The sequence below is a fragment of the Bactrocera dorsalis genome, chromosome 6 (assembly GCF_023373825.1).
Source record: "Bactrocera dorsalis isolate Fly_Bdor chromosome 6, ASM2337382v1, whole genome shotgun sequence".
Lineage (NCBI taxonomy): Eukaryota > Metazoa > Arthropoda > Insecta > Diptera > Tephritidae > Bactrocera > Bactrocera dorsalis.
The window spans coordinates 34,047,412-34,070,655 of NC_064308.1; the positions used below are offsets into that span (position 1 = coordinate 34,047,412).

Below are 23,244 nucleotides of genomic sequence, written 5' to 3' on the forward strand. Positions count from 1 at the left end.
TATCGTAAATCACAGGTTCGAACTGCGATCGCAATTGCAGTTCATAGAAGCGAACTGCTATTTATAAAAAGTGATCGCAGTTGCGATTTGCGATTTTTCAATCACAGTGAAAAAATCACCGGTAGTGAAATATCGCTCATCACTAATTTTATCAAATATGTATCATATTTTATCTGTAATAGTTTATATATTATATTTCTTTGTTTTGCGTTGCATATTCCCGGAAAAAGCCTAAATAGTTTACTAGGTCAGTAAAATATAATCGAAACCTTTAAATTCTTATGCTCTAGGTTTCGTTTCAAGTTTTCTGAACAGCTTTCTCAACGGATTCACAAAAATCAAATTACCTGTAAATAAGCTTACCAAAACTTGAAGAAAATAGTTCGATCATATAAAGTTAAGCAATCACTTGTTAAGCCTGCTTTAGAAGCTTCAAAATATCAATTTTTTTGTTTAAATCTCTTTAAAAATAATCTAGGAATATGTCCCTAAAGTTATAGATGGGAATTCGAAATATTTTCGAAGCTAGAAGGAAAATAGTGACTGAGTGTCTATCAGAAATATAGGGTGGGCTATATAAAATTTTAAATTTCGAAGATAGGGCGTAAAAGATTGAGTGTAGCGTTTGCTGTATGGCATGTAGCGCCGTCCTGCTGGAACCAAATGTTGTCCAAGTCTTCCTCTTCAATTTGCTTGAAGAAAAATTTGGTTAATATTGCGCGATATCGCTCACCATTGATGGTTACGGTTCCTTCTTCATTTTCGAAGAAAAATGGGCCGATGATTCAACAGGACCAAAATCCGCACCATACAGTGATTCGTGCTGGGTGCATTGGCTTCTCGACGATTACGTGCGGGTTTTCTGTGCCCCAAATGCGACAATTCTGCTTGTTAACGTAACCATCGAGGTGGAAATGAGCCTCGTCCGGAAAGATGATTTTTCGGTAAAATTGACCATCCTCGGTCAAACGATCTTCTGCCCAATCTGCGAACTGTAGAATAGTGAATAGCGACCTATTTCGTCTTATCTTTGGAATTAAATTATCTTCTATTTAAATTAAAAAAAAAAGGAAAAGTCAAGTTTGAACATATTTTTAAACAGCATAAAATAAAATTTTTTTGGTCAAAAACCATTTTTTTCGATTGTTAAAAATTTTGTAAAATCTTACACTTTTTTGTTGGAATTTTTTTTAGTTTAACTAGGAGACAAATTATTAAAAAATATGAATCTCCTTGAATTTTTTGTTTCCGATAGAAATTGCGATCTGCATCCTGCCCGCCGTCCGGCAAATACACATACGAGATGCATCGAGCAATTGCTTCCTATAGGCAGAATATAAAGATTTCGAATCCAAAAATTTGCGGATTATGTTTAAAAATATAGCTATAAACCCTAGAAATTTCGCTTATTAATTATTATTTTCCCTCCCAAAAAAATGCTCAAAAAATCGATTTTTTAAAGACTAAAGGATAACATTAACCCAGTATTGTCAAAATGACCTTTAATGCTTGTATCTCACAAACCGTCTGAGCTAACTCAGAAAAACTGATATATCTCAGGAACTATTTATTAAATTTCAAAACAATTTAGTGCACAGATGTGCGGAAACGAGCTGCACCCACGCGCGTTTTACTGGTCAAATATGTGAGATATCATAAAGAAATTAAGACAACGTTTCTCTCCAATAACATCATATCCTTCTGTTTAAAATAGCGTATATTTCCTTCAATGCGAATGATGTCAAAAATAATTTGGTTTAGTGTTGAATAAGAAACGAATTGGACTTGACATTGGCCTGCATCTCATGTTCTTAATGTATTGATTTTCGATTATTTGGTTAACTTTTTTCTCATAAACCCAATTTATTAAATTTAGCCCCTTTGAATGAGTTAACTGTGGTAATTATGATTTTCAAATAAATATTGCGGACACGAGGCAAAGTTTTATAATGAAAGTAAATGGTTCTGCGACTTGTAATATAAATTAATAAGATACTAAATTTGTTTGTAATATTGTGTATTCAGTCCTTAGGCATATATTTTTTTTTTTGAAATTTGCGTGAGTATAAAATTTTCAATTACTCCCAAACTTAGCCCATCTTTAATTGTTTGCTAGTTTTTAATGTGTAATTATGTTCTATATTGGGACAACCAATAACTTACTCTATTTAATCAAAAATTAAAAACTACCAAACTGATCACATACATATGTTTGTATATATGAGAGTAAAATTCACTAATTTTTGTTGGGTTAAAAATAAATAAACTCCAAATAGACTTCATTTTTGTGCTACATTATGGGCTTAATTTGATGAAATGATGTTTCAATTCAAATAAAATTTAATAGTGTTTTTTATACGCATTTCCAATATAATTTTTGGCAGACTAATCATCAGAATTAAAAGGAGTTTATAGCTTAGTACGCAGCTCTCAAGAAACGTAAAAACTTCATATAAAAAAACGCTTAAGAAACGGTCCAGAAACGTTCCTGCGATAAAGTTACTTGTGCTAGTACGCAGCTCTTAAGAAAGCTAGTACTAATTTTTAATATTTTTTTTCAATAAAATGTGAATATGGCAAACCTGTTTTTGCGAAGAAACATCAAATCAACAATTGTTTCTTGCAGGAAATTCGAAGTAATCGTCAAATTCATCCTAAATTAGTTGAAATCATTATTATAAAGTATGTTCCATTTTGAAATGTTGTATAAAACCAACCAATCATCAACAACATTCCTTAAATCTCAATGAAAATATTTGTGTTACCATACACATGCATACATACATACATACGCACAAAGTTTGTTTACTTTGTTTATTCTCTCTTGCTCTTCTAATGTGGATCATTCACAATGCGTAACCAGCTGTCAAAATTACTTGAGAAATAATGTATTTTTGTTCTTGAGCAATTACTTGAGAGCTGCGTACCAACCTTATGAGTGGATAGAATAATTTGAGATATGCATATGAATGCAAGTGAAGTTTGTCAATCATTCAAAAAAAGATTTGACTCAGTTGATATACTGTATATATTTACTTCTTAGGTCGTAATTAAATTAGTTTTACAAGAACGGACACAAAATCCCTCACCGGATACTTGCATAAGTTTTAATATTTGCTCTTTAAATTCTTAATAGATAGATAGGTTGCGTTTGCTAAATGGATACAAAATAAAGGAAAAGTCTAGACCTGCGTAAAATACACATTTAACATGCATATATGTATATATACCAATGCATTTATAAATTTTGACCATATTGAGTTATTATCACAATAACAAAAAGGTTCATTTCATATTTTACCATCAATGACGTTTTCAATTAAAATAGTTTATGGAAAGGAATGTGACACGAAAATGCAACTAATAGAAAATTTTACTTAATAAAACACATGTACATAGACAATATTTGTTACGATTCTAATTGCACAACGTTTGAAAAATTAATATATGTACTAAATATTTTTACCCACAATGCTATTATTTGTGTAAATAACACCTTCTTACAAACGAAAACAATCAAATATTTATGCATTTGTTTTACACTGTACAACATTAGATTGGGTTTGGACCAAAATAGTTTTTTGAGTAAAAAACAAAAAATTATTTTTCCATTTTGAGAAGTTAGCTTCTTTCTAAATTCATAATTACTTTTAATATGCCAGTTATTCACAGATGCGAAGTTGTTCAATAAAATATTTTCTGGATTAAAAATTACATTTTCAACTTTTAATTCCGAAGTTAATTTGTTTTTTTATTTTTAATCCATATTAAAAATTAAAATTAAAATTATTGCTATCAAATTAGGAAATAAAATTACAATTTTTTTTGGCCGCAGTAGCATCTGTATTTCTACCAACGGAAAAATATACCCCATGGAAATAAATGAAAAGAGTAGATTATCTCCATATTTTTTTATTTTCTCATGAACACAAAAAAAATTACAATATTGCAATTGAAGCTTTAATCCTTAGATTAATCCTCAACCTTTATTTAATGAATCTTTCATCGAAAATCAATCAGCACATCTGGGCTGTAGGTCGGCTGCGGTAGCCGGTGCGTTGTCGTTGTGCAACTTCCAATCGGCTCAGATTTACCGAGTTTCACAAAAAATTGAATCGTGTACCTTTGCTCTAACGAGCGCTTCATTTTCGACTTGCACCATTCACAGATACACGTCGTGCGAAAATGTTTGTTCTGACTCTCCAGGTGTTCGAAGACAATTGACCAGCCGCAAGTTCGTTCGTTAAAAACGCCTTCTACCGAATCCAGTCGGTGCGCGCACGCTCGGAAGTACAGTCGCGGCGGAAGTCAGTCCTATTACTTTGCAGACAAACCCTGTATAAACTTCATTGAAATGTACAAAGCGGTTTTCGAGTAATCGACGCTAAGACGCATTTGAAGGTTTATTCGAACGCTTCAGAGCTCCTGAGAACCATTTGCTAATTAGCGAATAACTCGAAAAGTATTTGTTGAACTTACTTAATCTATGATGGTAAGCAAATTCAAGAAAAAATTGTGACTACCCCTAACGTCGTAATTTTTGAATATTTAATTTCTTATAGAAATATAAAAAACTCTTTTTAATTTAGAAAAAACCTCGATTACCACAATATTCTACTCAATACTTCTTTCCAATTAAAACTAGTTAATGACATGAAAGTTTTGCTGCTACCAGATAACCTAGAACTGGTTTTAAAGATAGTAAAATGGCTATCACGCATGTTTTATTGGAATGTTTTTATGAAAGTATTTTTTTTTTTTTTTTTTTTGTAACTTAAGAGGATTACATTTAATGAAATAATCGCCGTAATTTTGTTGCTAAACACGAAAGTGTACAAATTTTTGGTTTTCACGTAAATAGAAATTTTGGTTTGAAATGGGTACGTGGTTCCAAGTTGCGCTTAATTTTGTTTCCTTAATATTTATTTCATATATTCTTTATATTCTGTCGAATAACGAAGATAGAAGACTAATCATGAATAAAAAGATTGCAACATCATCAGTACAAGTGCCAAGCAGCTGATCAATTAAATTCGTACAATGGTTTCTTATGTTCAGCAGCGTAAAATTTTGAACATAAATATTTTAGAATATTTTGTTAAATATAAGGAAAATTTGTCTCAAAACATATCCTAAAACTATACAAATTTATTGCATGAAACCAAGTAACCAATTATTCATGGTATCATCCAATACTTATATTTGCGTGTAGAACTATATAAACAATTGCTTTCCAATAGGAGTATTCTCTTGCTCTTGCAAAACCCTTGCACGGTGCACGAATTTCAGATATTTCCACCTAATGCAACGGCACAACAACAAACACACGGAAAAAACTATTTGCAATGGCTGTAAAATATGCCAGACCAAAACCCATGTTTATTTTCGTGCAATGACACGTAAAAAAATAATTGCAACCCTGTGCTAGCTGTCATTTTACTTAAATGCATATTTTGACGTTAAATTGTTGAGGAAAGTAAATTTTAAATAGATTTTATAATTTCTATTTAAATTATAAAGATTTGTTACAGTTTTTTTTGTTGAGAATGAATGCAGAAGGTGCGCCAATTCACAATAGCTATGCACAATAGTCATTTACAATAAATGGACTGAATCAGCGATTCATATATCACTAGATCCTGCAATGGGTGCTCTCATGCCTTTTTATTTCGGTAAATGATTTTTCTAATCTGCAATCTTGCAAGAGCAAAATAATCCCCCTAATGTGAAAACAGTAGAAACACCATAATACATGAAATTGACATATGATTCGAACATGTAAATTGTATTCGGGGCAAAATAACCTGGTGGTTAAACATATTTACTATGTACACATGTTATGTATGTAATATGTTACATGACATATGTATATACATGTTTATGTAGTTCAACGTTTACTTGAACGCTAAATTATAAACGAATCAATTTGCTGTACTATGGGACAAAATGAAATAGCTGACTTTAAAATCAGCTTAGGTTAATAGGTTAGGTTAGCTTAATACCAAAAATGATATTTTTAAATATGTGAATGACCGAATTGTCACACCCTTTGCAAAAATTTACTAACACTTACATTTTCATCAAAGCGCAGAACTAAGTAAAATTAAAACAAATACAAAATACTTTGAGTAAAAAAAAGTCATAAATAAGTAAAATTGTGGGTATATGGGTATAACTAATTTATAAAAGATTAAATAAGACTTTGAATAATTATGAATATAATATAATAAATGTAATTGTATTTTATGTATATGTGTGCGAGTAAAATATTATTTTAAAAGCTACAATAAAAATGGATTGGAATTTATGGTATTGTTATCAAAGAAAAATGGATTCAAATGCAGGCTTCTTCATTAGTATATTCCATTCGTATATACGGATGAATATGTTTAAATCCCATTTTCCTTTAAGTTTGTTGTAGTCGCAGAAAACAGTTCCTAAATAATATTGTCTTGTCGTCACTCCTTCGCCGATTACCGGAACCAACTACCGTGAAAACTACGATTACTTATGCCCAGAGTTACAATTTTGTAAATTCCAAAGTTGTGGATTAAAAATTAAATTTGTAATTCCCATGTTCAGATAAAAAATGAAAACTTGTTTTTTTTGTTTTTAATTCCAAAACCACAATTAAAAATTGATGAAATATAAATCGCCACTGCCACGCTCACAAATCGCCATTAATCGAAAAGACATAAAGTGCCATAACTAATCCGCAAATTAAGAAACAAAACTTTTATTTGATACAACGAATCGCATTATATTGTATATGCACTTACTATTTGAAAATCTTTAAAAAGTGGATGTAATGCTGCTCCCAATAGGCTTATTGCATATACATATACATTCGGATGTGTGTCATTCTGAGGCAACCTTTTTTTTCAACTGAAAAACAGGCTCAAAACTTTCGAAAATGTGAAAAACAACGTCACTCAAACGATGAGCTCTTAATATTAACATTAAGAGGCGCCTCTTTCAAATTTTCTGTTTTCCATATAAATAACATGGAAAAAAAATCATTTTTTTTTGTACTGGGCACTATTACGCTTACCAGAACACCACTTCTACTTATTTTACTTCCCCAAACCAAATGTTTCTTCATTTTCGTATTGTATGAAATGTCCGAAAACAGGTTCCATCTCCACCACCTCGTTTACCCGGTAATTGGGTCTTCAAAAAAAATACTTACATAAGATCCCATGTTAGTGTCGGTAGAAAGAGTACTCATGCTAAGGGTAATTATGGATGAGAAATAACTATAAAATAATAACAATTACAGCGGCTAAATACAATTCTTATCTTATTTTAAATGTTGTTCTTAACTTAATAACAAAAGATTTAACTTTGAGACGCAAATGATGCGGTGGCATACCAAGCCTGTCCAAAGAATTTAGAAATTCCACTGGATAATTCACGGCGTCGTCTTCATTGCCAAGACGATCGATCGATTTGTATGAGCGTAAGTCTCCGGGAATTTGACTTTGAACCTTCCAGTTTAAGTCAACAACATCGGTATTTTTGCCAGCTAACATTGCGCGTGCACTTAAGGAATCGTAGTTACGATAATTTGACTCAAATAAAGTTGAACCGCGTACATTAATCAATAGCGACCGAAGGTATTAGCAATCGTCGTTTTTCGGGTGGATTATGTAAATTCGTCCTAAGGAATTAGTTGAGAACACACCTGGATGTCAATCTACTGGTTGGCCTTGCTTTCTGCGTAACTATTTCTTTGTTGATGCATTCCATGTATAATATAAAGGCATTTCTGAATAGAACAATATTCTCGCTCATGGATCTCTGACGAAAGTTGAGAAAAACCTCGTAAATGTGATTTTTTTTGCTGGCGGTGTTTCTACTGGCTGTACTGTAATCTCTGGGTTGAAATACACTCTTTGGCCATTCTCCAAATTAGCTGCGAGATGCACAACAGTCGGAAAACGTTCATGAAATGAAAAAGTAAATATCCTACAATTTTGCTTTATTACAGTTCATATGTCGACCGTATCGTTTAAGACCAATAACCGCCATGTTGCTTCCTTTGGTGACGTACTTACAAACATATTTTATCGATTACACCAAACTGCAATACTCAACATTGATATGAGTTTTGAATGTGAATTAGATAATAATCGTGAATAGTGTACGATTCATGTGTTGTCAACTTCGATATTCACTCTACTAAATTTAATGCTGAATGTTCTGCCATTGTCGTCTGGTGAACGACGCCGCTAGAGTGGATATCCATCATTTCTAGTTTGTGTTTCCGAAAGAAAAGCACGTTGATAGTGTTTCGTGCATTTATTGTCAGACATACAAACCGAAGTGGGATTGTAGTGTCCGCAAGGTGAACTTTATTGGTTTTCATCACTTCGTATAATACTGGATCTTTCTCTGCATTAGGAATTTCCGCATGATTGAATAATTGCATCAATTTGATCTAGTGTAACCACCTTCCACCATCCAAAGAAGAATGTGTGCGTGCGGCAAACCTCTTTTTTGCCACTCAATAGAGTACATCTAACAGCACCATATATACGTTGCTTCAAGATAAAATCCATCGAAGCTGTTGCTTGAAAAATCTTGCTGTGACTTCGTGACGATCGCTTGCTGATTGACCGCGATCCATAATACCGCACGTATGTCATCGCATCCTGGGAGTACCTGGTCATGTGCCTTGGGCTACTAATGTATGGTGATCCAAAAAGAACGCCGATTGATATTAGCTCGACCTCTTAGTGGCATCGTAACAAATTTCAATCTGTAATTGATCACTTTGTGTGCAACACACGTAACAATTTCACTGAATAATTTTCAAAAATTTTTGAAGCAAACGACAAGTTTGAACGATTCAAATAATTGAAAAACAATATAAAAAAAAATTTAAAAACATATTTATATACAAAAAAATTTCTTCTTGGAACTATCCAATTTTCCGACTTTTCCTCATGAAAAGAATAAGGTATTTTTATTTCTAAACCTTCCCCGATCCACAGCGAACAATCTCTGAAAATTTCAACAAGATTGCTGCAGCCGTTCTCTTACCGTTACTAACAAACAAACATTCATTCGATGGTATGGGAAAGAGAAAAGGGCTTATTCGAATTTTTCTTACCGTAAAAACCATCCTTGAACCTCAAAGACAATTTTAAAATAAGAATTGGCAAAATTGGTCCAGGCGTTGTTGAGTTATGCGCTTAGCAACACATTTTGCGATTCATTTCTATATATAAGATAATGTAGTAATATATTAGAGCTTTACTGTGGATGATATATAGAGGGTACTGCTTATACCATCTATATGATTTTTAGTCCGCTCCTATCTTTAAAAGATATGTATTCAAATTTGGCAACTGAGAAACTATTAGTCAATGAGATATAGCATTTTGGGAGAAGCAACTTGTGTTAGTTTACAAAAAATGAATCAAAAAGCATTTCGTCTGTTAATAAAGCATTTTATAAAGAGATTTGCTAAGTTGGAAAGAGGCGAAATGAGCACCGAGGACAATGAAGGCAGTGGACGCTCTAAAAAAGCGAAAGCTCTGTGCAAAGTGCGTGCCGCTCAAGTTCATAATCCAACAAAAACAACGAATTGCTGATTCTGGGCAGTTTTTGAGTGCTCTTTAATCATAATAAAACCAAATTTTTGCATCGGTGTGCGAAATTAGAAACATGGCTCCATCATTATGAACCAGTCCTCAAGCGTGGAAAGACGAAAAAGTCGGCTGGCAATGTTATGGCATCATCAATGGTATAATATTCATCGACTGATTACTGAGCTAAACATGATCCATTCATTGCATATTTGGGTGCAGTTCTATTCTACCATTCCCAATATTTATCGATTGTGTTATTTTTGAAGAAAGAACAGTTTCAAATTGTACGCAATACTTCATCGTTTCCGTTTAAATATTGCACTCTTCTGTGCAATGCTTCCAAAATATTTCTGTATATCTCAAATATCCTACATATGTCCGTCCCCCGGTTCTAAGCTACCTCCACACCCATTTTTGGCCAAATCAGTTTAGCCGTTCTGAGTTATAAATAGTGTTAAGAGATGATTAAAACAGACTCAAACCTCTTAAAGACTGAATTTCATCAAAGATATTATCTAAGTTTTCAATAGCCGCTTTCGTTTCCGCCACAAATAAAAAAGGTTTTCAATTGACTGAATTTAAATAATAAGTGTGTTGTTTATGAGGAACAAACTTGTTCGGTAAGTTCGAAAACCATCTTCTCAAGACACTCGATAGTGTCATCACACTTGCAGTTGGATTTTTTATGTTATTAAGAGATCACCTTATTTGATTCAGCTATTTTAAATAATATTTTCTTAACTTTTTAAAAACTCCAGTTACTTAGTTTTTCTGTCTGGGCTGTACGACATACATATATATCTTGAATCTCTGCAATTGCAAATTAGCTTTTACACTATAAAAATGTACATGGTTGCGCCTTCTTCTTCTTCTTTATTGGCGTATACATCGCTTACGCGATTATAGCCGAGTCAACAACAGCGCGCCAGTCGTTTCTTCTCTTCGCTACGTGGCGCCAATTTAATATACCAAGCGAGGCCAGGTCCTTCTCCACTTGGTCCTTCCAACGGAGTGGAGGTCTTTCTCTTCCTCTGCTTCCCGCGGCGGGTACTGCGTCGAATACTTTCAGAGCTGGAATGTTTTCATCCATCCGGACAACATGACCTAGCCAGCGTAGCCGCTGTCTTTTAATTCGCTGAACTATGTCAATGTCGTTGTATATCTCGTACAGCTCATCGTTCCATCGAATGCGATATTCGCCGTGGCCAACGCGCAAAGGACCATACATTTTTCGCAGAACTTTTCTCTCGAAAACTAGCAACGTCGACTCATCGGTTGTTGTCATCGTCCAAGCCTCTGCACTAGATAGCAGGACGGGAATTATGAGCGACTTATAGAGTTTGGCTTTGTTCGTCGAAAGAGGACTTTACTTTTCAATTGCCTACTCAGTCCGAAGTAGCACCTGTTGGCAAGAGTACTCCCCCGTTGGATTTCCAGGCTGACATTGTTGGTGATGTTAATGCTGGTTCCTAAATAGACGAAATTATCTACAACTTCAAAGTTATGACTGTCGACAGTGACGTGAGAGCCAAGTCGCGAGTGCGACGACTGTTTGTTTGATGACAGGAGATATTTCGCCTTGCCCTCGTTCACTGCCAGACCCATTTGCGTTGCTTCCTTGTTCAGTCTGGAGAAAGCAGAACTAACGGCGCGGGTGTTGAGACCGATGATATCAATATCATCGGCATACGCCAGCAGCTGTACACTCTTATAAAAGATTGTACCTGCTCGATTAAGTTCTGCAGCTCGAATAATTTTCTCCAGCAGCAGATTGAAGAAGTCGCACGATAGGGAGTCGCCTGGTCTGAAACCTCGTTCGGTATCGAACGGATCGGAGAGGTCCCTCCCGATCCTGACGGAGCTTTTTGTGCTGCTCAACGTCAGTTTACACAGCCGTATTAGTTTTGCGGGGATACCAAATTCAGACATCGCGGCATAAAGGCAGCTCCTTTTCGTGCTGTCGAAAGCAGCTTTGAAATCAACGAAGAGGTGGTGTCTGTCGATTCTCCTTTCACGTGTCTTTTCCAAGATTTGGTGCATGGTGAATATCTGGTCGGTTGTTGATTTGCCAGGTCTAAAGCCACACTGATAAGGTCCAGGCACGTAGCCAGGGGGGGGGCTAGAGGGCTGAAGCCCCCCCCGAAATGAGGAAACTTTTGAAATAAATCGCAAATAAAAAAGATTTATCACTGACTGAATCTTTTGAAACTCTTATACACAACTCAGCCCAAACCTATAACAGTCGTACGCAACTACACTAGACGGTGACTGAAAACTTATCAAAAGTCATAATTAAGCGTTGTACAGATCTCCATCTTGATATGGCGAAGTTGGTTGGACAGGGATATGACGGAGCAGCAAACATGTCAGGGCATTTAAGTGGAGTGCAAACCAGGATAAAACAACTGTATCCAAAAGCACGATATGTTCATTGCGCTAGTCACCGATTGAACCTTGCGCTTTCTAATACTATGTCATTACCTTCAATACGGAACTGCCTTGGTATTGTCAGTGAAATAGCAAATTTATTTAGAAACCGGGACGTTATACAGAAGCACGCACCAGAAAGCAAAAAAAGACGACTTGTTCGCCTTTGTGAAACAAGGTTTAGGTGAAAGCATTATAAGCTTTGTGGAGCTTTTCAAATTCATTGTACTAAGTTTGGAAATAATTTCGAGTAAGACATGGTCCATTTCGTCTAAAGCATCAGCCTTCTTAGCAGCGGTAGAGAAAAGCGATTTTTTGCTTAGTCTATTCGTCTGTGAGCAATTGTTCAGCTTAACGCTGCCACTGTCTGTGCAACTTCAAGAAAAATCTATGGATTTTGTATCAGCAATGAACCGAGCCAAAGAATTAATAAGAACTCTGCACCAGATAAGAGAAACAACGGATGGTTTTTTCAACGATATTTTCCAAACAGCATCACAAATGTCTAAAGATCTTTTTGACACAGATCTTGTAGTGCCTACAGTGACTTCGCGTCAAACTACTCGTGCTAATCCACATTGCACAACCCCTGAAAGCCACTTCAGAGTTACAATATTTATTCCATGCGTTGATGCTCTGATTCAAAACATGACAGAACGTTTATTAGTGAATGAGGATATAATCTCGTCATTTCAAATTCTACTCCCAGGTTTTGCTGCAATTGATAATGCCGAAGAATTAAAAAATTTAACTATTTACTTCGAGGAGCAAATATCACTGACAGCATTAAAATCAGAGTATCGATTGTGGTGTGCCAGCTTATCAACAACAGATCCAACCATAGAAGTGTTGAAATTACTGCAACATTGCGATGCAACGTATTTTATAAATATTCACTACCTGCTTACAATTTTAGCAACTCTTCCAGTGACGACCGCTTCCTTTGAAAAAACTTTTTCAACCTTAAAAATAATAAAAACTTTACCACGCAGTGTGATGGGCAATGAGCGGCTGAGTGCACTTGCTGTTATTGCAGTCCACTGGGATATTAAAATAGATCCAGTAATTAATGATATGGCAAACAAGAAGAAAAGAAAAATATTACTTATTTAAGTTACAACTACCAAATAATTTAAGTAATATGTATATGAATTTATATTGTTTTTTTTTTTAATAAACAGAAAATTTAAAGTTTATATATGTTTTTACTTCAGCCCCCCCCGAAATGAAAAGCTGGCTACGGGCCTGATAAGGTCCAATCAGTTTGTTGACGGTGGGCTTTAATCTTTCACACAATCGATAGAACCTTATATGCGATGTTGAGGAGGCTAATCGCACGGTAGTTGGCGCAGATTGTGGGGTCTCCTTTTTTATGGATTGGACATAGCACACTTAAATTCCAATCGTTGGGCATACTTTCGTCCGACCATATTTTGCAAAGAAGCTGATGTATGCACCTTATCAGCTCTTCGCCGCCGTGTTTGAATAGCTCGGCCGGCAATCCAGCGGCCCCTGCCGCTTTGTTGTTTTTCAGGCGGGCAATTGCTATTCATTCTTGGTCGGGCAATGGATCTGCTCCATCGTCATCGATTGGGGTATCGGGTTCGCCTTCTCCTGGTGTTGTGCGTTCACTGCCATTCAGCAGGCTGGAGAAGTGTTTCCTCCATAATTTAAGTATGCTCTGGGCATCGGTGTCTAGATCACCTTGGGGGGTTCTACAAGAGTATGCTCCGGTCTTGAAACCTTCTGTAAGCCCCCGCATCTTTTCGTAGAATTTTCGGGTAATGCTCAATCTTTCGGCCGGCTTATCAAGCTCTTCGTACTCACGCATTTCGGCCTCTTTCTTTTTCTGTCTACAAATGCGTCTCGCTTCCTTCTTCAACTCTCGGTATCTATCCCATCCCGCACGTGTTGTGGTCGCTCGTAACGTTGCGAGGTAAGCAGCCTGTTTTCTCTCCGCTGCGACACGGCACTCCACTTGTTCTTTTGCACTTTCCGAAAACCAATGGTTTCGGTTGCAGCTGCACGTAAGGAGTTTGAAATGCCGTCCCACAGTTCCCTTATGCCGAGTTGTTGACGAGTGCTCTCAGAGAGCAGGAGTGCGAGCCGAGTGGAAAATCTTTCGGCTGTCTGTTGTGATTGCAGCTTCTCGACGTTTGTTTGTTGGCGTGCGTTTTTTGCTGCACAGAGGCGGGTGCGAATTTTGGCTGCAACAATATAGTGGTCCGAGTCGATGTTTGGACCTCGGAGCGCATGCACATCTAAAACACTGGAGACGTGTCTTCCTTCTATCACAACATGATCGATCTGGTTGGTGGTTTTTCGATCCGGAGACAGCCAGGTAGCGTGATGTATCTTCTTATGCTGGAATCTAGTACTACAGATAACCATATTTCTGGCCCCGGCGAAGTCGATCAGCCTCAACCCATTAGGATTTACCGACCGTAGTGCCAAAGATACCTTCTTTGCCCACCCTGGCGTTGAAGTCGCCAAACACGATTTTGATATCGTGGCGGGGGCATCTCTCTCATCCGAGGCTGTTTTTTCCTTTTCATTGGGGGTGTTTTTTTACGTGGCAGGTCCCAAACCCAGCGCACAACCCTATGCAGGGGATATTTCGCCTTCTCACTTTAGCTCGCCTTCAAACGGATGTTCTTTGGCTACCCAGAGGATACTTGGTAAAAGACCGGAAGTCGTGAGCTGCTTGAGTCATATGTAAAATAATCGTTTCTGGCCACTCCCAAGTGAATGGCGATCAGAGAACTTTACTCACTTGCGTGAACTTCTACACATGACTCCATCCTCCATGGTTGCACCTGTAAAGAAGTAATACCCTTGCAAAGAAGTAATACTAAAACGCTATCGTATTATGTGCAACACTTGTTTGCAAACCATCAGCTGTTGTCAAAATTAAAAACATTGTCAAAAAAGGAAGAAATGAAACAAAATGGGTTAAATAAAGAAAAACTAAAACAAGAAAAGCCAAATAAAAAGGGGAGCGAAAAAGAAATCCAAAGTAAACGAGGAAGCCCCAGAAGTGGAAGTAAGTGAAATTTTTGCTGTTAGCACTTATTTATTTATTTTTTTCAATATTAGTTTATTTATTGGATCTACTTTTTTTAAAGCCTAACAATAAGTTATTAAATCTTAAATATTATGTAAAAACTAGACAGGCTAGTGATTGAGCTGTTTTGGTGATACGTTGCTCTTTAAGGCATATTTCTTCTTTTAAGGCGTGTTTGATCACAGGAATGCACCAAAACATTAGCCAAAGGGATCTTGGAGTTTAGATATATATTTAATTTTGCTAACTTCTACTTCTTTCTTTACCATAGGAATACCAAGGTCTCTATGGATATTTTCGTTACGCATGTACCATGGTGAACACGTGATTGTATTGCATTTTTGATTGGAACCTTTTTATTATATCAATATTAGTTGCGCAGGTCATACCCCACAGTTGAATGCCATATATCCAAATCGGCTTCATGATCACATTATATAAAAGCACTTTTTTGTCTAGGCTAAGTTTTGAGTTTTTATTTAAAAGCCAATTTAAATTTGCAGCTATAATCTTCATACGTGTTATTTTACTAGAGATGTGTTTTCTCCACGTGAGCCTTCTATCTAGGTGAATACCAAGATAAGTTACTTCATTCGCTTGGGGTACTAAAATATCATTTATTTTTACTGTCGGGCACATCTTTGGTCTAAGTGAAAATCTAACATGCTTACACATCGGTTCATTCACCATCGCTAGCCATTTTTCGACAGAACTTAAACGTTCCGTTGAGTTTTTATTTAAAAGCCAATTTAAATTTGCAGCTATAATCTTCATACGTGTTATTTTACTAGAGATGTGTTTTCTCCACGTGAGCCTTCTATCTAGGTGAATACCAAGATAAGTTACTTCATTCGCTTGGGGTACTAAAATATCATTTATTTTTACTGTCGGGCACATCTTTGGTCTAAGTGAAAATCTAACATGCTTACACATCGGTTCATTCACCATCGCTAGCCATTTTTCGACAGAACTTAAACGTTCCGCTAATATTCTTGATGCTAAAATGTGGCAGTTGTTACGGCTCACTATAGCTGTGTCATCCGCAAAAGTTGAAGTTAATACATTATTAGCTGTTGGAAGATCTGCATATATGATGTATAGAGTTAGGCATAAAACGCTGCCCTGTGGTACTCCAGCCCTTATCCGTCTTTCATCCGATATGAAATCTCCTACTTTCACCATAAATTGTCTATTATTTAAATAAGACTCCAATATTTTATACAATTCTGAAGGCAGAATTTTTTTTAATTATGTAAAAGACCTCCCTGTGCTCAAATGCTTTCCTTATTTCGTTAGTAATTCTATTTACTTGCTCTATTGTGCCATGTTCGCACGAAATCCGAATTGATGCACTGGTATTGTATTATTTTCGTGAAGGAAAGAAGACATCTTTAATAGTAATACTTTTCCAAATACTTTAGAAAGACAGGGTAGAAAACTGATTGGTCTGTGTAAGGACGGCTGTGTTAAGCCTTTCCCAGGATTATCTATCAAGATATCCTGCTACTTTTTTCATGAAATTTGGTATAATCCGAAACTAAGAATTGCATTGAAGAGCAAAGAGAGCACCTCTACAGCATTAATTGGTAACTCAATTAACAATTTTGGGGAAATATTATCATGCCCCCGCGACTTTTTTGGATTAAGTCCTTTGATGATTCCAATAATTTCAGAAGGTGAAGCCTTAAAAGACTCGATCGACTCTTTAGCTGTGTTTGGTAAGATTGACAGCATAAAGTTGTTCTTTTTCAAATTAGGTTCAAATACCTTTTCTAGGTGATTTGCAAATCAATTAGCCTCTTCCTTGCCACTTCGAGCCCCATTTCCATCCATGTCTCGTATAGGAGTCAGTTGATGGCTTCATGGACTTTTGGGCTTTCCAAAGGGAATTTTACTTCTTGGAATTTGGACACAGCTTCTTTATATACATTTCGGTGTTGAATTCTTACTCACGTTTAAGCTCTTTTTTTAATTTACGCAAAGCAGCTTTCAATTGAAACTGTGTGGAAGTAGAGCGATTTATCAATTCAAAGGCGGTCGAATCTGTACTGGCCTGTGTATTTCAGCCAAGAATCCGTTGAAGTTGCTGGAGAGTGGCTACGACGCTGCTGAGGCCTGAGCTGCGGCGCGGACGCGATTGTTGGTGCTGGCGTCGTGTTGACGCCTCATTATGTGGCCGCCGGGCACGAGATGATGATGGCCCTATTGTTCGACGGGACCGTGCATCCCGGCTTAATGGCGGTCGTCGTACTGCGCTGGTGTCGTTTCGAGTTGTAAGTTGCAACATGGTGTGATGCGGCCGCATACAAATCTTGCACCGTTTGCTCGAGGTACATTCGTGGGTTTGGTGGATAGGCGTCAGACAATTGAGACAATGGCCGTGCGCTTGCACGACCAACTGGCGTTGCTGAGGTGGCAATCCCTTAAATATGACGCATTGTGGCAGCCGGTGGGGTCGACGACATAGAGGGCATCTAAGGCGTTGTGGGTCTGCGACTAGCGCGTGTGTTGACGGCAATGCTACCGTTCCACTCCGAGGCGTCGTTGGTGTGGTTGATGCCACGTTGTGCGGCATGAGTGGGTCGCTAGGTTAATCGACTACTTATGTGGTTTCGTGTATTATTTTAAATATATGTATATATATATATATATCTTCTTCTTTACTGGCGTAGACACCGCTTACGCGATTATAGCCGAGTCAACAACAGCACGCCAGTCGTTTCTTCTCTTCGCTACGTGGCGCCAATTGGATATTCCAAGCGAGGCCAGGTCCTTCTCCAGTTGGTCCTTCCAACGGAGTGGAGGTCTTCCTCTTCTTCCTGCATCGAATACTTTAAGAGCTGGAGTGTTTTCATCCATCCGGACAACATGACCTAGCCAGCGTAGCCGCTGTCTTTTAATTGGACCATAGAATAGTTTACCCACCGTGGAATTTGTATCTGTGAGATGTCTTTCAGATTATTAGCAAACTGGGACCACTTTTCTAAGCGAAGAGGTTTCACTTGTTCGTTTCAGTCTGTTTCGTCTATCCATAATTATTGAATCAGAATTTTCGCTTGTATCATAATTGACGCAAGCCATCCTGCGGGTTGAAAAAGTTTTGCCATTGAGGATAAAATTTGTCTCTTTGTTATGGCGGATAATGCGGTTATGGACTCTGCCATGTATGAGAACCGGTCCGATATCGCATTCCATTGGATTCCCAGTGTTTTTGTTATACTTTCCTTTTCAAATGTAAGGAAATTAGTATGCAATTTGTTATCGTTTGGTATATATTTTAAGATATTTGTGTGATTAGCTGTGATCTTTTTTAGTGGAAACCCTGCGGTGTTGAGGGCCTTTATCACTTGTGATAAGGACTCGTATACTTGTGAGAGGCTGTGGCTCCCAGACAGGATATCGTCTACATACGTTTGTGTTTTTAAGACCTGTGTTGCCAGAGGAAATTCTGACTTTGTGTCTTCTGCCAGTTTGTGGAGTGTACCAATGGCGAGGTATGGGGCACAGTTTACGCCAAAGGTAACTGTTTTCAATTTAAAGTCACGTAGTGGACTATTGGCAGATTTTCGGAAAATAATCCGCTGAAAATCTTGATCATCTTTATGCACGATTATTTGTCGATACATTTTTTCGACATCCACATTGAAAACGTATTTGTATATACGCCAATTTAATATGAGGAGCATTAAATCTGGTTGGAGTGTGGGTCCTATGAATAGAATATCATTTAGGGAATTCCCCGAGCTAGTGGACCTGGAGGCATCGAAGACAACTCTAACTTTTGTTGTTTTTTTCTCAGGCTTTACTACTGCATGATGTGGTAAGTAGAATTAGTGATATTTACCTTTTATGATTTTTTCGCATGGGCTTACTTCCTCCATGTGATTTAAATGGAGGCATTCTTCTAAGACTCCATCATAATGTTGTTTGAGCTCACCTTTTCTAAGCAAGTTTTTTTCCATACTTAGAAACTGCTGTATTGCGGAGGTGCGAGAGTGACCTATGGCGAGTGTATCTGGAAATTGTTGTTTAAATGGTAGTCGTACGACATACCGACCATTTCCTGATCTAGTAGTTGTGGCTTCGTAAAAGTCTTCACAATACTGATCTTTTGGCGTTGTAATTGAAATAGGGGGGCGTTCTTCTAACTCCCAAAATGTCCTTAATTGTGAATTAAGGAATTCATTGGATGTCTCTTCCACTTGAGTTGTCTGTCACTAGTCCACTTAGTATCCAACCGAATATAGTATTTTGAGCTAGAAAGGTGTTTGAAATTTTTTCAACCCCTTCTAGAATAATTTGAGGTATAAGGTCGCTGCCTAATAGAAGATCTATTTGAGCGGGGGTGTTGCAGTTAGGATCTGCTAGCTTTGGGTGTGCAACTTTTTGCCAATGCTTGCTATTTATATGATAGCTTGGAAGCATGTTCGTAAGTTGCGGTAAGACTATAGCTTCTGCTTGAATGCGCTTATCCGCTTAGGGGGAAATTAGGGTAATGGGGCAGATTTTATTTGAGTTTTGTACCACTCTTCCGCCCATTCCCGTAATTTCATGGCTTGTTTTGTTGGTAGTTTTAGCCTATTTTGCGCCCTAGACGCTATGAATGATCGTTGTGATCCTTGGCCTATTAGGGCTCTCAATTTGAAAAGTTCTCCTCAGTATTCGAGGGAGATAACTGCTGTGGATAGTAGTACCCTACTTTGATTCTTGCTGTGTAGCGTTTCAGTTTTTAAAGCCTTTGAGCAGCATGGTGTCTCTTGGCAAATTTCGGTATTTTGTGATTCGGGAGTTGCGGTTGCAACTAAACCCGTGGCTCTTTTAGAGAAGGCGCTATTTTGGGGTGTGCTAGGAAAGTTATTGAAATGCAACATTGAATGATGCCTCTTGTGGCAATATACGCAATTGAATTTGCTCTCGCAATTATTAAGATTATGTGAGTGAGACAAGCAGTTTGTACAGAGTCTCTTTGCTCTGACAAAGTTGTTCCTTTCATTGATATTAAGTTTTTTAAACTTTTGGCAAGCTCTCAGCTAGTGCCCTCTTTTACACAGTTCGCAGGACGTTTGTTTATATTGTTCGGATGTGAACGATTGATTTTTAAAGAAGCTTCTGTTTAAATTGTGGTTGTTACTAGCTTGGTGTCTAATGAAACTTCGACTTAGGTCGTGTTGAACGCTTTTAGTTCTGACTGTTTTTTTATCTACCCTTTCCGCAATTTCATATTGGGTAGTTAAGAAATCTTTCATTTGTTGCCACGTTAGGCATTTTATTCGCGCGGAGCATATATTTACCAGTATGGAGTCCCAATTGTCTGTGGGAATAATCTGTGTCGATAGAACCGACAAACAATTTGAAACAGTGGATTGAAGTTTTATGAATTCTTCACTTGTTTCTTTCTGAATTTTTGGTAAATTCATTAATATGTCACTTGTTTGTCGACCAATATTCTTTCATTCTCGTATCGTTCTTTTAGAGCTTCCCAAGCCAAATTGAAATTGTAGTCATTTAATGCGAACTGTTTGACTATTACGCCTGCTTGACCTTTGGTTTTGTATCTGAGGTGATACAATTTTTGCGCTTGTGATAATTTACGATGGTTTATGTACACGGCCGTAAACATGTCCCGGAAGGACGGCCATTGTTCATAACCTCCGTGAAATATTTCTGTATCGCATGCTGGCACTTTAAGGTGAATGCCTGAACTCGCCTCTTGGCTTTGAATTTGTGGCAGCTCTACTCTCGGTTGTGGAGTAGGTGCAATTGCTTTAATTATTCTCAATTGATCGGAGATCATAGCTCTCGTTTCTTCGTACTGATCTAAGCAGTTTTCGTATTTGGAGCAAGCGGAGGATTTAAAATTTTCCGGTACATCTGATCCGTCAGATTCTAGGATTGCCTCACACGCAGCTTGGAGACGTGTCCAGAAATTGCTTAGATTTTATATTTTTATTTCTAATACCGATTCAGAATTGTCTTGAATTGGTGAAGATGAAAATCGAGTGCAGTATCGAATTAGACTGTCACTCTCAGCAATGAACTTAGAATATGAAATATCTTTAATTTTTTTTGCTTTGTAGCACCTTGCTTTGAGCGTGTAGCTTCAGCAGATGTACATGGGCTCTTTTCTTTAGAAATCATTTTTTGTACTTTCAGATATTGTATCGATTTAGATTCCTTGGAATCTCCGTTCATTTAGATAGTATGCGAAATTGAGAATATGAGAAAAAATTCCCTCAGTGTATTTCTGATAACAATAAACATGTTTGAATCTTTAAGATAAAAGGTATGAAATGTTGTTGTATATGCAATGCAACAAACGAAAGCGTTTTTGGTTTTCTTATTCCGGGTTCTTATTTAGTTGTGCTATTAGTTTGTTATTGCTTTCTTTCTATTTTATTTATTATTTCGTACTCGTTAGTATGTATATATGTACTTGTGTATACGAGCGATAATGAGAGAAAGTAAAAGGTAATAGCCTTTGAGTCTGCACGATATGTGCGTGTTTATGTGCATAGGTTATATGCTTAAAATTTTTAGTTGCAATCCTGCTTGCTTGTATTAACAAGGACAAGGGGTATTGCTGAAAATGTGCCGATTTGGTCCTTGAATATAGAATATATAATTAAATGCTAATTTGCGCTTTGGCTACCACATCTTGGTTTTTTGTTTGTTTTATTTTGTCCGTATATATTTGTAATTTTTGTTTTTTAATAGAATGTAGTTTTTCCTTATTAAACGGTTTTATTTACCGCACCGAAATCTTTTTCCGAAATTTTAAATTGTAATTTAAAATTTAATTTAATTATGTTCCTTATGTACGTTATATGTATGTATATACCGGCATAGGCAAATGTTATGCCGTGTGTATGCTTGTACATATATTATAACGCAGGAAGAGAAAATGGCAAAGTGCAGGTGCACTTTTAGTACAAATGCAAATTTGTGGAATTTATTGATATTTTAATTTGTTGATACATATGTACATATGTGTGTATGCTAATTTATTTTGTTGTCAACTTTGGTAATATATGCAATATGTATATATATATATATATATACGTTGTGAATATTGTGCATATATGTATGGTTGATATTGTTCCTTTTCTTTTAATTTTCGAAATCGCCTTAGCTTACTTAGCGCAATCCTGCTGTTTAAAATGTTGACCCAATTTATGGGAGAATACAAACCACTGTATCTTGAAGTTTAAAATTTCACTCACTCTCGGCCGAGTCTTTAAAAAGGAAAATATGTATTTATGAATTTAAAATATATAATTTATTTAAAATGAGCTTCGGTTTACAGAACAATGGTTTAATTAGTTTATCGCGTCGAACTGTGTGGGATCGCTGTAGGTCGGCGCGGGTGGGACGGTGTCGTTCGTATCTAATCGAATGTCGAAGATGGATGTTTATGTGCGAAATGGAGCAAACAAACGTATATATAAATAACGAATGCAGCCCGGTGGCTGCTGATGTATCGATGACTTGAAATTCGACTCGAATTAACGTAGCACACAGGATCGGAGAATAATCGAAACGTATTTATGTTGACGCGGCGCAGTGCTGAAACGAATATTGATGGACGAATTCCTGACGTGCGAATTGTACGGTTGATGCGAGTGTGGTGTGTTATATTGTACTGGCATCCTGTGGTGAATTGCGCTGTTTCATTAGGATGGGCCAGTTTTACCGGGTAGAAGAGGTGGATGCTTAACTCATTTAAACATCCTGGGCCCCCTAGGCGAATACTTTTCCTAGTATTACACGGTTTTGCATGTATTTCGGCGTACTCCTTGTAGAGTTGCCGAGGGCGCAGAATACATGCTGTAAATCCCGAAAATGCCTTTGGTTTTAAGCATAGTATTTGGTATTTATTTACCATTAGGTGCGTATGGCAAGGAACTATATTTTGCGGCTTTATCCGACTTATTATTATGGTAAAAAAGTGTATGCGTTGCTTGCTTTTATTCATTTCATTGGCATTTATCGGTATGGAATACCGGTTGTTTATTATTTGCCTTTTCCATGTTATTGGCTTATAAAGGATAGTAACTCCATGCCTGACTCAATGTGGCCAGAATGGGTACTCCTTAGCCCTAGATTTAGGACTATGAAATTAGAGGGATCTTGCGAGAGAATGGCCGGTAATTGCGAACG

The 23,244-nt window shown here is 36.9% G+C and overlaps 1 protein-coding gene across 2 annotated transcripts in view; it reads left to right on the top strand.

Moving 5' to 3' along the window:
- LOC105227174 (plexin-A2) overlaps positions 1 to 4,769 on the top strand; it is a 103,617-nt gene extending 98,848 nt beyond the window's left edge. For both annotated transcript variants that reach the window (XM_049460051.1, XM_049460049.1), the window contains exon 9: positions 1 to 4,769. This exon is cut by the window's left edge and continues 25,082 nt beyond it. The gene's annotated coding sequence lies outside the window, so the exon portion shown is untranslated.
- Positions 4,770 to 23,244: the final 18,475 nt, after the last annotated feature.